The sequence below is a fragment of the Acomys russatus genome, chromosome X (genome assembly GCF_903995435.1).
Source record: "Acomys russatus chromosome X, mAcoRus1.1, whole genome shotgun sequence".
In the NCBI taxonomy this organism is placed as follows: domain Eukaryota; kingdom Metazoa; phylum Chordata; class Mammalia; order Rodentia; family Muridae; genus Acomys; species Acomys russatus.
In genome coordinates, this window is record NC_067169.1 from 27,205,415 (window position 1) to 27,221,373 (window position 15,959).

General features: G+C 37.7%; 1 protein-coding gene across 9 annotated transcripts in view; it reads left to right on the forward strand.

Annotated features, from left to right (window-relative positions):
- Window positions 1-15,959, forward strand: part of Frmpd4 (FERM and PDZ domain containing 4) — a 922,813-nt gene that overhangs the window by 553,511 nt on the left and 353,343 nt on the right. Inside the window, exon 1 of one of the 9 annotated variants that reach the window (XM_051141498.1) lies at window positions 2,764-3,469. The exons of the other annotated variants lie outside the window; for them this stretch is intronic. The gene's annotated coding sequence lies outside the window, so the exon portion shown is untranslated. Of the gene's footprint in view, window positions 1-2,763; window positions 3,470-15,959 lie in introns of those variants that run through there. 9 annotated transcript variants of the gene reach the window in all.

Sequence of the window (15,959 nt, forward strand, 5' to 3'; positions counted from 1 at the left end):
AAAGAAAAGAAAACAAAATACCACCAAACTGGAGAGAACTGATTTCCCCTCTTCCAGAAGGTATAAATGACAGAACTGTAATTTCTAGATGCTAATCAACTTTTACTCTAGTGGATAGGTTTTCATTCATTCACCCATTTTTAAAAATAACAAAATAAAATATAACAAGATAAAATAAGAACTAGTACATCAAAATTGGCACAAGAAACCAAAATGAAAAAAGCCCAAAAGAAGGCACAGAAATCAGGGACTCGCTGGTTTACACACTCAGGAATCCCATGAAAATACTAAACTGGAAGTCATAATATATATGAAGAGGGACTTGGTACAGATCTGCTTAGGCCCTATGCCAGCTGACTCAGACTCTTTGAGTTCATATTCATTTTGTCCATGTTGATTCAGAGGGCCTTGTTTTTCGGTGTCATTCATCCTCTCTGGCATTTACACTCTTTCCACCTCCTATTCCAAGAGTTTTTTCTGACCTCTAGGGGTAGGGTTATGATAGAGACATCTTATTTAGACAAGAATGTTCTAAGATCTCTCATTCTCTGTTTAATGTCTGGCTATGGGTCTCTGTATTTGTTCTCATCTATTGCATGAAGAAAGATCCCTGATGACAACTGAATATGGCACTGATCTATGTGTATAACAGGATACCATTAAGAGTCATTTTATCACTACATTTTTTGGTATATTTAGACCAATATTATTTGGGTTTGCTCTAGGCCCTTAAGCTATGTAGTCTGAGGTTCTTGGTCACTCAAGCATATCAGATATGGGCTCCATCTTTGTGGAGTATTCCTTTAGTCTAATCAGATATCGGTTCTTTACTCCCACAAGCTCTGTACCAGCAATGCCTTGCGAGCAGGACACCATTGTATACAAGTGTTTGAGGTTGGGCTGGTGTTTCCATTTTTCTTTTGAGAGAGTGCAGAATACTACCCTGTGCCAAAGATGCTGGAATGTAAGGGTAAATGCTTTATGTAGGCACCAGCTCCACAGCTCTTTGTTCAATGAGTTGTGTAGGTGTTTTCTTCAGCAATGGGGCCTTGCTGTCAGTTTGTGGAGAACAACCAATGTTCTTGGTAGCAGCCTGGATTTGAGGGAATTTGAGTGGGGCCTCCTTTGTCCAACAACTCAATTAGATATAACCTAATCCCAATACTGAAGCTTCATTTTGTGATAAGAAAAGATCAGCTAGGCCTCTGTATCTGCCATTATTTAGGTCCAATTCTTTCATGTATATATACGTGTGTGTGTGTGTGTGTGTGTGTTAGGTTTCCATACTATCCCTCAAATTCTGCTTAATTTTAGTTGTTTCTCCTTGTATTCCCTCCCTCTTACCCCTCCCCACTTAGTCTTCCATTCTAGCCCCCTATCCATATCTATTAATTTTATTCCCCTTTCCTAATGGGATCTATATGATAGTTAGCTTTAATTGTAAACTTTAAGCAATCTGGAATCAAATGGAAAGAGAGTCTCAATGACAGATCATCTGGGTCAGGTTGGCCTATGAGAGATTTTGTCAGTTTGGCTCATTGTGATGAGAAGGCCCAGTTCAAGTTATGGGTAAAATGAAGAGAGCCAGCTGAGTACTAGAAAGCTTGCACGAACTCATTCTTTCTCTGCTCTTGACTATGCATGTGACTTACTGCTTCTGGCTACCATCACTTTGACTTCTATACCGCAATGGACTGTCACTTGAAATTGTGAGCTATAATAAACCTCTTCTCCCTTTAGTAGCTTTTGTCAGTGTATTTTATCGTAGCAACAGAAATTAAACTAGAAAAAAATCTGCATCATTCTCTTGTAAGTGTTCTAAGTAATGCATTCACTTGAGGCTGGTGAGCCAATTGCCTCATTTAAACATTGTGTGTGTGTTTGTGTGTGTGTGACATGTGTAGATGTCAGAAGACATCTTTCAGGAGTTGGTTCTCTCTTTCTGTTGTAGATACTAGGGATCAAGCTAAAATATTGAGGTTTGTCAGCAAGCATCTTCACCAGCTGATCCATCTTCTCTGCCTGATAATAGTTTCTTGACCTGCAGAATAAAGCAGAATCTTTGGCCCGATTAGGGGACAATTTTAACATGGAAAAAAACCACCGTAACAATAGAGTCTTTGCAATTCAATCTACTACACAGAAGGAAAAAATGTAAAGCTATACAATGTGCCAAGAGATCTGTTTTTCTTTTCTGCTGCAAATAGGTCATTTTATATCAATGGCATGTTAATCATGTGTATCTAGGTGGCCACATGCCATATTCTGTTATATAAGATAACATACTTTTGGATAATGTGTTTTGTTAAGGTTCTATTAATGCCGTATGTCAAAGATGGATGAAAGCCAAGGTGTCCTGTTTGTTTCTAAGGTGTCTTAATTTGTTATTAATAAAGGAGCAAAAGAGCAGTTCCTTTTCAGCATAAAGATGCCATTCCACAGGGCCATAAAAATCCTTTTCTCTCAGCTTGGAAAGTCAGTGATGGAAAGAGAGAAGGGAAACATAGCAGTCAGCACTCTCCAAGTAGAGCTCCCACTCTTTACCCTGGGAGAAGACTGTAGCACATTTTGCAGGTGATTCCTTCAGTATGTAACAATCACAATATTTGAGGGGTGTGTGAATGTGTGCAGAGACATTGGCTTGAAGTTGCAGTTCTCACAAAAGTGCAGTGCAATGTAAGCTAGCCCTGTAATAATAGCTCCTGGGAATGCAGAGGATGGCTCAGCATTAGGCATTCTCCTCGTGTTTCACATAAATGCATCCTGTTCTCAGGAGCTGACGAGCAGTGCGCTTGCCCTGGCTCATTCAAATTGAATGCTGGTAAAAGGAGAGTCCTGAGCAAACAGAACACTTTGGCATCATTGGAGGCAGGAGCAAGGTTAAGCTGGCGGCCTCATTCTCTGCTGGTTATTAGATGTTTATTTGCTGGCCTTACTGCACTCCTCAGGTATGTTGCTGAAGCACTGATGAGATGACCAATGCCTTCTAGGTCCAGGTGCTTAAGCAATTTAGCTCTAGGGGTTTGGGTCAGTAAAGTCCCAGGCTTCGGATGTTGTCCAAAAATCTGCCTTGGATAATGTTTTGCTGGAAGAAAAAGCTCCTCCACAGAGGCAGTTTGCCTTGTATTTTCCTTTTGTTCTTTTTCAATGCTGCAGCTTTAACTTTGTCACAGCAAACAGAAGGAGAGCGAGCGAGTGGAGAGCTTTCTGCGGCCCACTTTCTCCATTAGTTTGAACAAGAGGAGAGTGGCGGCAGCAGCAGCCAGTGCTCACTGGCTTTCTAGTTCTGTGCTATAGGAATAAAGACACTGTAGGGCAGTGAACCTGAACTTAGCCCATTCATCCATACTGCATTGAGTGATTGCATGGAGTGGAGTCAAATGCCACTTGAGGGTGAGGAGCACGCATCATCTTGCATTCCTGCTGGCTATGTCAGGAAAGACCCGTAATAGACTCCACTAAGTGAAAGGTAAGACATGAATGTATGCTGTCTGTGGGAACGTGCATGCCAAAGGGAGATTGAATAGGGGAGGGGGAGTTAGCTCTCAACACGGAGAATCATATGTTGCTTAGATTTTCTTAGCCAGTGCATTGTTGAGAGAGAGGAAGAGGTTTTACCTTGCCCCTCACTTTCAGTGTAGTCTACAAGTTACTTCTTTATATAGGGATATGTTTTATCAGCTCCAAGTACCGAAAAGTTTCTTCTCCCTGAGATGGGTGTGTTCTCAATTGCAATTACTGTGAAAACTTTATATCACATGAATGAGGAAATCCACTCTTTGTCACCGTGTATTTCTCAAGGTGAAATTCAATGTAAGAATTCAATCAGTGGCTTGAAATAGAATTTCTGTTTATTTTTTTCCAAAATCTAATAATCTATGGCTTTCAATGACACAAAACTATAAGAAAAGCTACATTTGTCTTAGATCTTTTCTAAACACACATATTTACCATCTTCTCCTGGGAAAGGATCTGGAGGAGACTAGAAAGTTCCAAGTTAAACCAGGTCTTCTATCTACTGAAACATATAAGTCCATCTCTTATAAATAATTTTATAAGTACTGTGTTTAAGTTAATAATCTGATGTAGGCAGAGTCTTTTGGTAATATGTATTCCATGCATGGTATTGATGGATTTTTGTGGCTGTAAATCTAGTAAATCTCTTGTCCAGTGCTCTGATCTCGTTTACAAGCTGCATGAAAAATAGAAGGTTATGTTTTTAATTAAACCAACTATTGGATTTGCCCTTAGGGAGCTGAAATACAGTGGACAAGAGGAGTCTATCGTTTCTTATAAAGTGTTCATATAAGTTGTGGTTAAAAAGTGAGTCTGCTGTGTTTGGGAATATTTCATTTTATTGCCTTGTACAACTGAGGTTACTGAATATCTACTTCAAGTAACATTCCAACCGAGTAGACAAGTAATGGTAATTGATGATGCTATCAATACGTACCTACTATGTATCTATTAGATATATACCTTTCATTTATTGATCCACACCTATGTATGCATGTGTGCATTTACCTTTCAGAAGACTTTGGTAAAAGGTTACACTGGGAGCTGGGTAATTTGTCAACTGTAGAGGTCACAAGACTTGGAATAGCACCAAGAGTTCTTCACATAGAAATATTCGTTGTCAAAGAGAAGAGGAATGCTCCAGTGTGCATCGTTCAACAGTGTTTTACTTTGGAAACAATCTGGGTGATTACCTGGGCATTCATTACAGCATGCCATGTATAGGTATCTGTTTCTGCACCAGAAACTGTGTATCTTATCTGAGGATGTGAGGGCTAAGGACAGTACAAAAATTTTCAAAGAGAAACTGCAAACTCCCCTGAGAAATTTGATATTGGAAGTGGCAGTGACTAGTCAATTCCGTATTGCCAACTGGATGGTGACTTGATAGGAAATATAGTATGGACTTATGACAAATTCTTTGCTTTGAGTTTAGCATTTAAAAGGGGGTGTGTATGCATATGTGTGTGTGTGTGTGTGTGTGTGTGTGTGTGTGTGTGTGTGTGTGTGTGTTCTGATTAATTTCTTGTTTAGGATTTGTTACATTTACTTTTTAGTCAACTTTTAAAGGTATAACCATGCGTTTCTCTTACATTTTTGTATCAGAATGTCAAAGTAAAAAGCACATATTTAACATGCATATTTTCAGGAATATGATCTTGTCTTTTCCATACTGAGCCAAAATTCTGAAGTCAAAAAAGACAATCTGTAAGGGCTTAGCATCAGAAGATACATCACAGTTTTTCTTTATGTTAAATTTGAACCTAAATTTGGCTATTCTCTTACCTTTCATCAGTGAATGTTCCTAGAGTCCTAGTAGAACTAAAAGTTGTGGTATTAGTTTCCTTGAGGGCCCAGCTTATTCAGCAGCTAAGAAGAGTTCTGCCACAAAACCAGTCAGGGACCAGCTGTGCCTGACTGCATTCTTAACATAATTTATTAAGCAATTGTGATAGTTCACATTCACAAAGTGCCCCTTGTGAGGAGCTCGGAGTGTTTCTTGGACAGTATCTAATTATCAGCACACCAAAAGGAAAAAGAGTGCACAGTATCACCAATGAGCAGTAGAGATAATTGGGAGACATGAGGTAAAGTGATTTCTTCAGAATGACTCAGAAAAAATGCTGGCATGTAGCTGGCACATGATCCCAGATGAGGCTGGGGCTTTTGTCTGTTGGACAATCTTATCTCAGCTTAGCAGTGGGCTTTCAATTTTTATTGGGTTTCTCAACCCTATTTTCTCCTAAATTTAAGGACTCTATCTCAACAGTTGTGGTTACAGGATTCCATGATTTGCCCAGCATCTGCAATAATCATCTGCAGTGAAAGCAATGCCACAGAATTAGTTGATGTACCTCAACATTGTTACTACAATAAAGAAACAAATGAGACATCAATATCTTCCAGGGTTATACTTTGAACCCTCTGCATCAGAAAGTGTGTCAGCTATGGGAGCGGGTGTCAGGAAGTTGTTTTTAACCCCTGACTCTGAAAACATATCAGAACACACTTTCATTAGCCCAGCAACTTTTAGTCATTGAAGCTGGGCAAGCTCGAATAAAGTTGAATTAAATTTATTAAGAAATAAGACAGCACAGGTTGTTCACTCTCAACAAAGACTTGCTTCTTCTCTTTTGTCTAGATTAAGTGATTATTTTAAATTTCATTCTGTCTCACTTCCAAAAAGGAAAAGATTTCACATACATGGAAGTTAGCTAGTAGACATGAAAACAATTACAATCTAGCTTCTTGTTTTGATTTCTTTTCTTCTAAATATATTTTACTTTGTATTATAAAGAGGCAGATAAGGTCATTTAATGAAAAAATGTCATTTATTTTGACCCTTTGTTCCCCTACATCCTAATACCATTTCCTTTTTCCTTCCTCCCTCATAGCAACCCCCTATATTACTCACTTTCCCCTTTGCAATCTTGGAAGCAAAAATTAGAGAAAATATGTCACCTGTCCTTCTGAGATAGACTTAATTCACACAATACATTTATTTCCAGGTTCCTATATCTTTCTACAAATGGCATGATTTTACTCTTCTGTTGACACTTAGGTTAGTTCTGCTGCTTAGTGCTGTGACTAGTGCTGCAATAAACACTGATGTACAAGGATGTCTGCTATGTTGACTTGGAGTCTTTGGGGTAGTCTCTTGTCTAGGTGCCTAAGAATGCTGTAAGCACTGCAGCTTTCCTGTGCATGGTCAGACCCTAACCACACCTCTAATGTGGTGGTCCAGAGATGTGATCTAGACAGATGCATCCCATAGGTAAACACATCCAGAACATCTCAGCCCATCACACTAGTCAGCAAATGTTTCCACATGGCTGGCATTGTTTAAGCTTGTTTCTATATTCCTTCTTCAAAGACAATTCCAACTTTTCAGAGCTGCAAATGATTTCATACTATTAAAATAAAAAACTCACCAAATAAGATGCAACAGTAAACTTGTGCAACTACTCAGGTGATGTATATACAGATAAGATTATTCCCAAACATGTGGCATGATTGGCCATTATTACAAATTTATAGTGAGATCAATTTAGGTAGAACATTTCTTACAAATAAAAGAATATATTGAAACTAGTGGCTCTCAATCAAGGGTGATTTTGTTGTCAAATCTGGTGGGGATGCTACTGGCATCTAGTGGTTAAAAGCTGAGGATGACACTAAATGCCTAACTGTATAGAATGATCCCACTATAGCTGAAACCAGACCTCAGCAGTGCTAAGATGGAAAATCTGATTTCAAATAAAACTCATTACTTGTGATTTTACAGTGAATATTTTTGTTATTTGTCTCCATTGAACTGTGTGCTCTTGCTAATAGAAGGTAATCTTGCTCATATTTGTGCAGCCTAAGTTCAGCAGCACACTTAACATATATTATTAGGTCAGGGATTCTCAATCTGTAGGTCACGACCCCTTTTGGGGTCAAGTGACCCTTTCAGAGAGGTTGCCTAAGACTATCAGAAAACACATATATTTACATTACAATTTACAACTATAGCAAATTACTGTTACGAAATACCAAAGGAAATAGTTTTATGCTTGGTGGTCACCACAGCATGAGGAACTGTACTGAAGGGTCACAGCATTAGGAAGGTTGAGAAACACTGTATTAGGCTTTTAATAAATGATGGCTGAATTGATGAATGAATGAATGTTAATGATGCCAGGAAAGGTGCTCCAGTATCCTCTTTGGAACAGCATTATAATTAGAAATTGCATTTCTAATCAAGGCTTTGACATTAAATAATCAATAAGGTCAATGTCAAGTTGCAGAAGCAGAGACACAGCAGCTGTATCTTTATTTAAGAAGTCTTCTGGGACTTATGTCATAGAATGTTAGCAAAGAAGGGGATTTTAAAGGTCATTCAGATCAACCTCACAAATTTGAAGTAAAACTATGGAAATTCAAGGAGGATGAATGACTGGCCTACATTCTCAAAGTCTAGTTACAAAATATGGGGATGGAATTGTTACAACTCAGAGACTTGCATGTCATATGGAGAGACTAAGCTGTGTACTCATTTGTCCTAAAGAGACACAGAGTGGATTGCCATAATATAAGGTGTCACCCTCAGTGTAGAATCGAACTCATAAAAATCATGTTCTTGTTGTCATATAAGTTGACCTTAAATTGAGACTTGGAAGAAAATTTGTATTTGATAAATCTTTGTATGTTGCAAAACAGAGGAGTGATGACATCTGAATTTGGAGCTGTGTCTAGAGTCATAGAACTTAGGTGTGGCACTCTCTGCTCTGTATTTCTCCTCACTCTGAGAGTTGTTTTGGTCACCTTTCTCATTGCTATAACCAAATAGCAGAAAAGAATCAATATTATGGCTCACTTTTCCAGAGTACACTATAGCCTTATGTGGCAGGGAAGGCATGGTGGCAGGAGGGGAAGGCAACTGGTCACATACATTAAAAGGCACAAAGCAGAGAACAAATAAGAAATGTGTCTGAGCTATAAAACCTCAAAGCCTTTTCCCAGTGACCAAATTCCTGTAATGGACTCCAATGCCTAAGGTTTCACAGCTTCTCAAATACCACCATCAACTGGGGGCCAAGTCCTTAAACACAGGAACCTATGGAGAACATTTCACTTTCCAACCACAAGAGTGTTTCCTAAATGGAAAACTAGATGCAAAGATATATTGGAAAGTCCATTTACACAATCAGATAAACCTTTAGAGTTGCAAGAGTAAATCAAGATAAGCACACCTGTTGCTAAAGGACACATCTGAGTTTTCCATACATGGAGTGCCATGCCTCTCTCTCCCTGTCAAAGAAAGAGAAATTGCTCAGTTCCTGTTAAACCTAGACACTGAGCGTTCATTTCTGTTATGCAACAGCATTCTACAGAATGTGCTTGTAAGACTGTTAGACCTCTTTTTTCTGTCTTCTAAATTATAGAAAAGCCACATCCCTGCATAGGTTTCAAAGGGACCTTTAGGAAGACTATTGGATGCCCCCTCCCCAAGAAGTCTTTTTGATATATTTCTACTCTAATATGAGGTATTGTACCCATATAAGTCAATTATAATATAAGGTTTACTTACAATACTTTGAAAGTGCTATTGTTGGTTGTTTAGGATACATAGGTTATACAAGTTGATTATTAGCTGGTCAGATCATGGTCATGTGAATTGCTGGTCTACTTTTATCACAAGAATATGCATCTTAGGTGCAGCAGATAGAAATGATTCTATAGAAAGATAAGGTAGGATATTTAGATAAGATCTTTAAAAACATCAGAGACATGCAGAGTATAGCATTTTAAAATGTTTTTATTATTTTAACGATGCCTAGCTCAAAGAGGATGATGAGCATCAAAGAATTTCCTTACGGAGATTGCTTCAAATGTGGCAAACAAGCCACTGGGGAAAAAATATCCTCCTTTCTATCCCAGACAGAATTCTGCCTTAAAAAGGGAAAGTTTGAATGCAAGCAGAGTTGACAGCCAAACTCTGCCAAGACAGGGTAAGCAAGTCGTCAGTAGTTCCTGCCTCACAAATATAACTGTCAGATATATTGGGCCAGAAGGCTGAAGAAGATGCTCCAACATAATAGTGAGTTTTGGGTGACTCTTCAGGTAGCGAACTGTCTCTTTCATCTTCTCATTTGTAAACCTACTAACCTGCACTCCTAGTATACTCAGAAAATCAAGTTTATTCCTTCTCAAGTCTCTGATGGAGTTGAAGACCAGGTAGCTTAGTTTTACAATGAAGCTTAGTTGTTTAGGGGTTTAGATGTTTTTAGGTCTAGATAGGTGTTTTAAGTTGATAATGACAAGATGTGATAGAGATTGATTTACATTCAGAGTTGTGGACGTACCAAGATAGTAAAGATGTTTTCTTCAAGGCTGTCAAATACAAATAGCCAACACATTAAGAATGTAACATTTATATAATTCCTGATTGTGTCATGGTTCTTCTTGCTATAGGTAGTTTATTGTATATATGTGCAATAATATATATGTATATGTAAACAATACAAATGTTAAAAAAAGAAAAGCTTTCTTAAGTAGTTTAAATTCTGCCAATAGTTTGAATCCTAGTGTGTTCTATTATGCATGTGCCCTCCCGATTGCAAATCACAGCTTCAGTGTATTTGGGGTTTTGGTTTGGTTTGTTGTATTGTGTTGTGTGCTGTTACTAGTGTTGTAGAAATTGTTATAAAAGCATCATTGAGAACAAAAACTGAAGACAAAGTTAGCTAATGTCCTTTGTCATCAACAAAATTGGATAGGACCTTCAAAATCTTAGGTACGTTTCAAAAGAACCGAGATACTTTTAAAAAGATCCTAACCTAAGTGAGGAAAGCCTCCATAGAAAACAAATTACTTTAAGACTTGCAGCCTGGTGATTCTAAGCATCTGAACATACAGACTATGTTCCATCACAATAAGAACCTCAGCCAGTCTTTCAATTGTTATGTAAAATTGTTGCAAGGCCAATATTTTAAATGAATTTAATTGACAATAAATTATTATGTATTTAGAAAACTGACAAACATTATTCTTGACATAAAGTTTTCACATATGAAAATTTGTACATTTTACAGTTATTTGTACAGAAAAAACATTGAGTTTTTAAGTGAGTTTTTAAAAGATATTAACATGTAATTAACAACAATAAAAAAGAAGATAAACCAAAGGAGGGTAGTAGCCATGAAAAAAAGATGCCCACACTATAACTTAAGAAAACCAAAACAAGGTTGGGGGAGGGCTGAGTTGGAACTTCAATCTTATTGTGACTAAAAAGTTCCTTTTTGTTTTAATTGCAACCCAAGGCCTTTAACATAATTTGGGGTGCAGTCTCTTTTTGTAAATTTAGGTGTACAAATAATAGGTCTCTGCTTTCAGGTGAACTTGAACATGACCTACCTCTTGCAATTTTTTTTTTCATTGAACTTGATAACTTTCAAGTTTTCTAGAGTCAAAGCCTTTCTTAGAAAATCAGATGAAGAATACTGGCTTTTGCTTCATAATTGGAAACAAATCCTAACGCTGAAGACTATCTAGTAGGAGCCCAGTGCAGCCAAAAGTGGCAGCAAAAGGAATCACTCTGATGAGTGATAAAGGAAAATTAGGTAAGTAGAGGAGATTGGAAGAGTTTATGGACTGAATGAATGGAATCATGCTAATGAACCACCAAGGAGGAAGTACATGGATGGACTGAAGGCTTAGGGAGGCCTTTTGCTATTTCTATTGCTTGAATCATATGTCTGATACATGGGCTTTTCCAGCATTCTGGAGTCTATGGATCCTCTTAGAACTGGTGCATCATGGACAGCTACTTATTTATTTGGTGCTTTCTTTACATGCTCCACTTGATTTCAAGAGTAAGAAAGGGACAGAATGAGTTATTTCACTGTAGCCAAAACATTATCATCTTCACTGAAAAACATGGACAGGTATTGTACGCCATAGAACCTAACGGGGTTGCTTGGCATGGAAGAAGAGAAGGGCAAGGCAGAAAACTCACAGGACAAAAGCCTTCCATCAAGTGCATTAGAGGAAACTAAGATAAGTAAATGGAAAGACAGGAACTACCTCACTGAGAGAGGATCCTTACACTGAGGAATGTTGTTACTCAAAAGTGCCTGAGCTATTCTTATATATTGGAATTGGGTGAAGGAAAGTAACACTAAAAAATTATTACAGTTTGTTTTGTTCTAATTATCTAGAATGGCAAAAAAATTTCCTGAGCATTTAGCATTTATACTAGAAAGATAACAAATCATACAGTTATTGACATAAAGGAAAGCTTAAAGATTAATAAAGGCTTTTTTTCTGAGACAGGGTTTCTCTGTGTGGCCCTGGCTGTTCTGGAACTCACTCTGTAGACCAGGCTAGCCTCAAACACACAGAGCCTGCCTTCTACCGCCCAAGTTCTGGGATTAAATACATTTACTCAAATTTCCCATGCATCCCAGGTATTCTGATCCATCCTTACAGAATAGCCCTGCCCCATTCTTTTTGCTTCTCTGTTTTTTTATTCTCTTTGGTTTTCTTGTGACAGGGTTTCTCTGTGTAGCTCTGGTATCCCTGGAATTAACTCTGTACACCAGGCTGGCCTTGAGTTCACAGAGATCTACCTGCCTCTGCCTCCTGGATGCTGGCATTAAAGGTGTGCATTACCTCAACCTGGCTTAAAGCTATTTCTCTGTACTGCAATTCGTGCCAATTATGTTTTCCTTAAGTTGTTCTATGCTTGTGAATACCAGGTTGGGAAGATTATAAAACAATTGGAAGCCATTATCTCTTTGTTTTCTGTGTGACATAAATGTCTAATAATGCCAGTAAGTGTCTTAGTCAGAAAATGTGCAAATGAGACCTTGATAAATATTTTTCACTATTTTTAAAATCTTTTTAATCACACAAATATCCCTAGGGACTTGAGTACGTTAAAGTTGGTTATAACATCATTTCGGGCAGACCTAATGATTAAGGGTTGTTCATTTCTATTTTACCACATTAAATTTAAGCCTCAAGAAAATTCTGATATATAATAAATAATGTGAAAGCAACTGCTTGAAAAAGGCACAATGGAACATGAGGCTTATTGATTATAAAGTGAATGAATCTCACTCTGAAGGCAGAAAGGAAAGTTATGCCTATGACAAAAGGTATTTAATAAGGTCTAATGGTTTAAGAGAGAAGTTTAAATCAGGTAAATAAGAAAAACATAATTAAATTGAATTTATCATGAAAAAAACAACATCTTTCTGGAAATCTTTATTTATGAGATTTAATGCAAATTATATTAACAAACTTACTGTTCCTCATTTGCTGTACTTGCATATGTTTCAGAAACTTCCATCTGTTTTTCCAACATCTCTGTGGACTAGATGTGTAAAATAGCATGATAAGAAAATAAATTCTGGGACTTGGGTAGATTGCTCACCTTACATGTGTAAGACCCAGTGTGCCAATACCAAACCAAACAATATTAGAACAATGTTTGAGGTCATAAATTACTTCCTACTCCTTTCTTTTCTTTTACTCTTCCTGATAAACACAATAGTTTTGTCTTGGTTGTAGCTTTAGTATGGATGATAACCAGTGTGCATGTCTGTCGATGTTATCAGTTTGCATTGACCTTCTGGGTTGACATTATGAGGCTGACCATTACTGGCATTATTTTACCTCTGGAGTCATAGAGGTATTGGGGGGTAAAGAAGAATAAGTTGGTGCCCCATATTTGACCACATCCCCTGCATGGGGAGGCCTGGTGGCACTCAGAGGAAGGATAGCAGGCTACCAAGAGGAGACTTGATAACCTATGAGCATATACAGGGAGAGGAGGTCCCCATCAGTCACAGTCATAGGGGAGGGGAGTAAGGGGAAAATGGGAGAGAGGGAGGAATGGGAAGATGCAAGAGAGGGGATAACATTGAGATGTAATATGAAAAAATTAATAAAATATATTTAAAAAGAAGAATAAGCAATTCACTGAAATAACATACCACAGTATAAAAATGAACTATTGCTATGAAGACAGCGTTTGAGTGATAAAAATATACATGCCTCATAATTTCATCTCTTTGAAGATTTTAAGGACATGATGTTAAAATCAGAGGAATGGTTACTTGTAAGATCCAAGAGGGAAAGCATCTGAGGGAAACTTCTAAAGGTCACATATGTTCTATATAGTGGCATGCATATTTGTCACATGGCCATATAAATATCCACACACATAAAGAACATTATCTGTTACACTTCAGTTGACAGCCTTATAAATTGATTCACATATTTAAATACAAGATATATTCTAGAGAAACTACTAATTGCCATATACTGCCATGCATGTAGTCACATTCTCATAATTCTCATACTCGGGAGGCAGAGGCAGGAGGATTGCCATAAATTCAGGGGCAATCTGGTCTACTTAGTAAATTTCAGACAAGGAAAAGCTAATATCTAAAACCTTTGCCATACCCTTCATGATAAAAACTGTAAAAGAATCAAAGCCTGTTACCATATGATCCAACAATCCCATCTCTGAACATGTACCTAGAAGGGTGGAAATCAATATGCTAAATAGACATCTGTACTCTTATGTTCATTACAGCCTGAGTAAAAATAGCCAAGTCATAGAATTAACTGAATCACCATTAACAGATGAGTAAGTGAATAAAGAAAATGTGGTATTTCTTCACAATGGAATATTATCCAGTCTTTAAAAAGAAAGACAGCCTGTCATCATTTGTTAACAGCTTCAGTGGAGGTGACAACCACATTAGTTTGATTTAACTATTCTATATTATGCTAAAAACCATACCATCACTTTATACTCTATAAATATATATAACTGTCAACTTATAATAATATAAAATATAAAGTTATCATCTACTAAATGAATAGAAGTGTTGGCTACTTGAGAAGAAAAAATCCCTGCTGTGTGAACACACTGTTATATCTAATTAATGGCAGCAGAAATGGTTGCAAACACTTAATATGCTGGACCTCGTCATATATATTTCCTGAGTTTTTCATTGTAAGGCTCAGGGAATATGCAGTCTCATTCCTAGTTGCCAGATTTCCATTGAGAATCAGTTCCCCTTTAAAACTCTATTGTGCATACTCATGCTGAGACTTAACCTCAGATTCATCTGACTTGATTCCATAAGAGTCAAGGGAACTGTGGTTGGGGAAGAAGTCAAATTGAAAATGGGCTTTGATAAATGACTGGCTTGGTATCCACCAAGGACCTAGGTTTTTGTCTGTGGCTACATTGATCAAGAGTAAGAAAGTAAGGTCTGAGAAAGCCGCTTTTATCACTTGATTTTGGATCTAGAATGGGTCACTCTAATGCCATGCTAAACTTTTAGAGGCCAAAAATTATATCTTGCATATCTTTTAGAAATCCTCTCCTATTTTCTTTCTGCTTGCACCTTTTTGATTGCAGCTTCTTGGTTCAAGTGATATTTTGTGTATATTGCTGTGTTTTGACTTAAATCGTCACATTTATTCTATAACATGGTGAGTTTCATTTTGGTGTAAGTGTGGTTCCTATTTTTCTATCTAATGCTAGTACCAAGTACAGGCATGCCTTTGTGAGCTCAAGGCCTCCAATCCAAACTGTACTGGGCATCTCCTGAATTTCAAAGAGTAACTTCTCACTGACACTGAGGAGAAGAGTTTCAAAATCTTTTAGAAAGGAAAATACACAAGAGTATAATTGCCCTACTAAGAGTCAGTTCTCTTCAGCCTTCACCTCATTCAGGTGGTTGAACCTGGAGTGGTGGGAGAGAATCATAACAAAAAAATCATAACCCTTGATGGAAGTGAGATACACTTATCTGTGGATATAAAGAAGGGTAAGGATTTATCAGTCAGTATGAAATTAGAGTGGGGCTGGAGAGATGGCTTAGAGGTTGAGAGCACTGGTGGTTCTTCCAGAGGTCTTGAGTTCAATTCCCAGCAACTCTATGGTGGCTCACAACCATTTGTACCAGAGTTTGATTCCTTCTTCTGGTGTGCCTGAACACAGAGAGAACTCATATACGTTAAAAAAAAATCTTTAGCCAACCAAAAGGAAAAAGGAGAAATTGGAATGGGTTAAGAAAGTCACAGCAGGAGGTTTGTCTCTATGTTCCAGGGCCTCACCAATCATGGGCGATTGGCTAGGCTTACAGTACCAGGCATGAACTGCCTTGAATTTAGTGGGCCTTACATCTAATTAGATAGCTGTTGGTTGCCCTCAACACATAAGTGTCACTATTGCCCCATTGGGGCTATCTTGTTGTGCTGGATATTGCTGTTTTGTAGGTATTACAGCTTGGTAGGGTTATTGATTGGTTTTCTCCCTTAGAAGTTTGCCATTACAGCAACCTACAACTTGTGAAAATGCACAGACCAACTAACTGTGAAATTGCTAGCACCACTGGACATATCTACTACATAGCCCTTACACCAAAAACTCA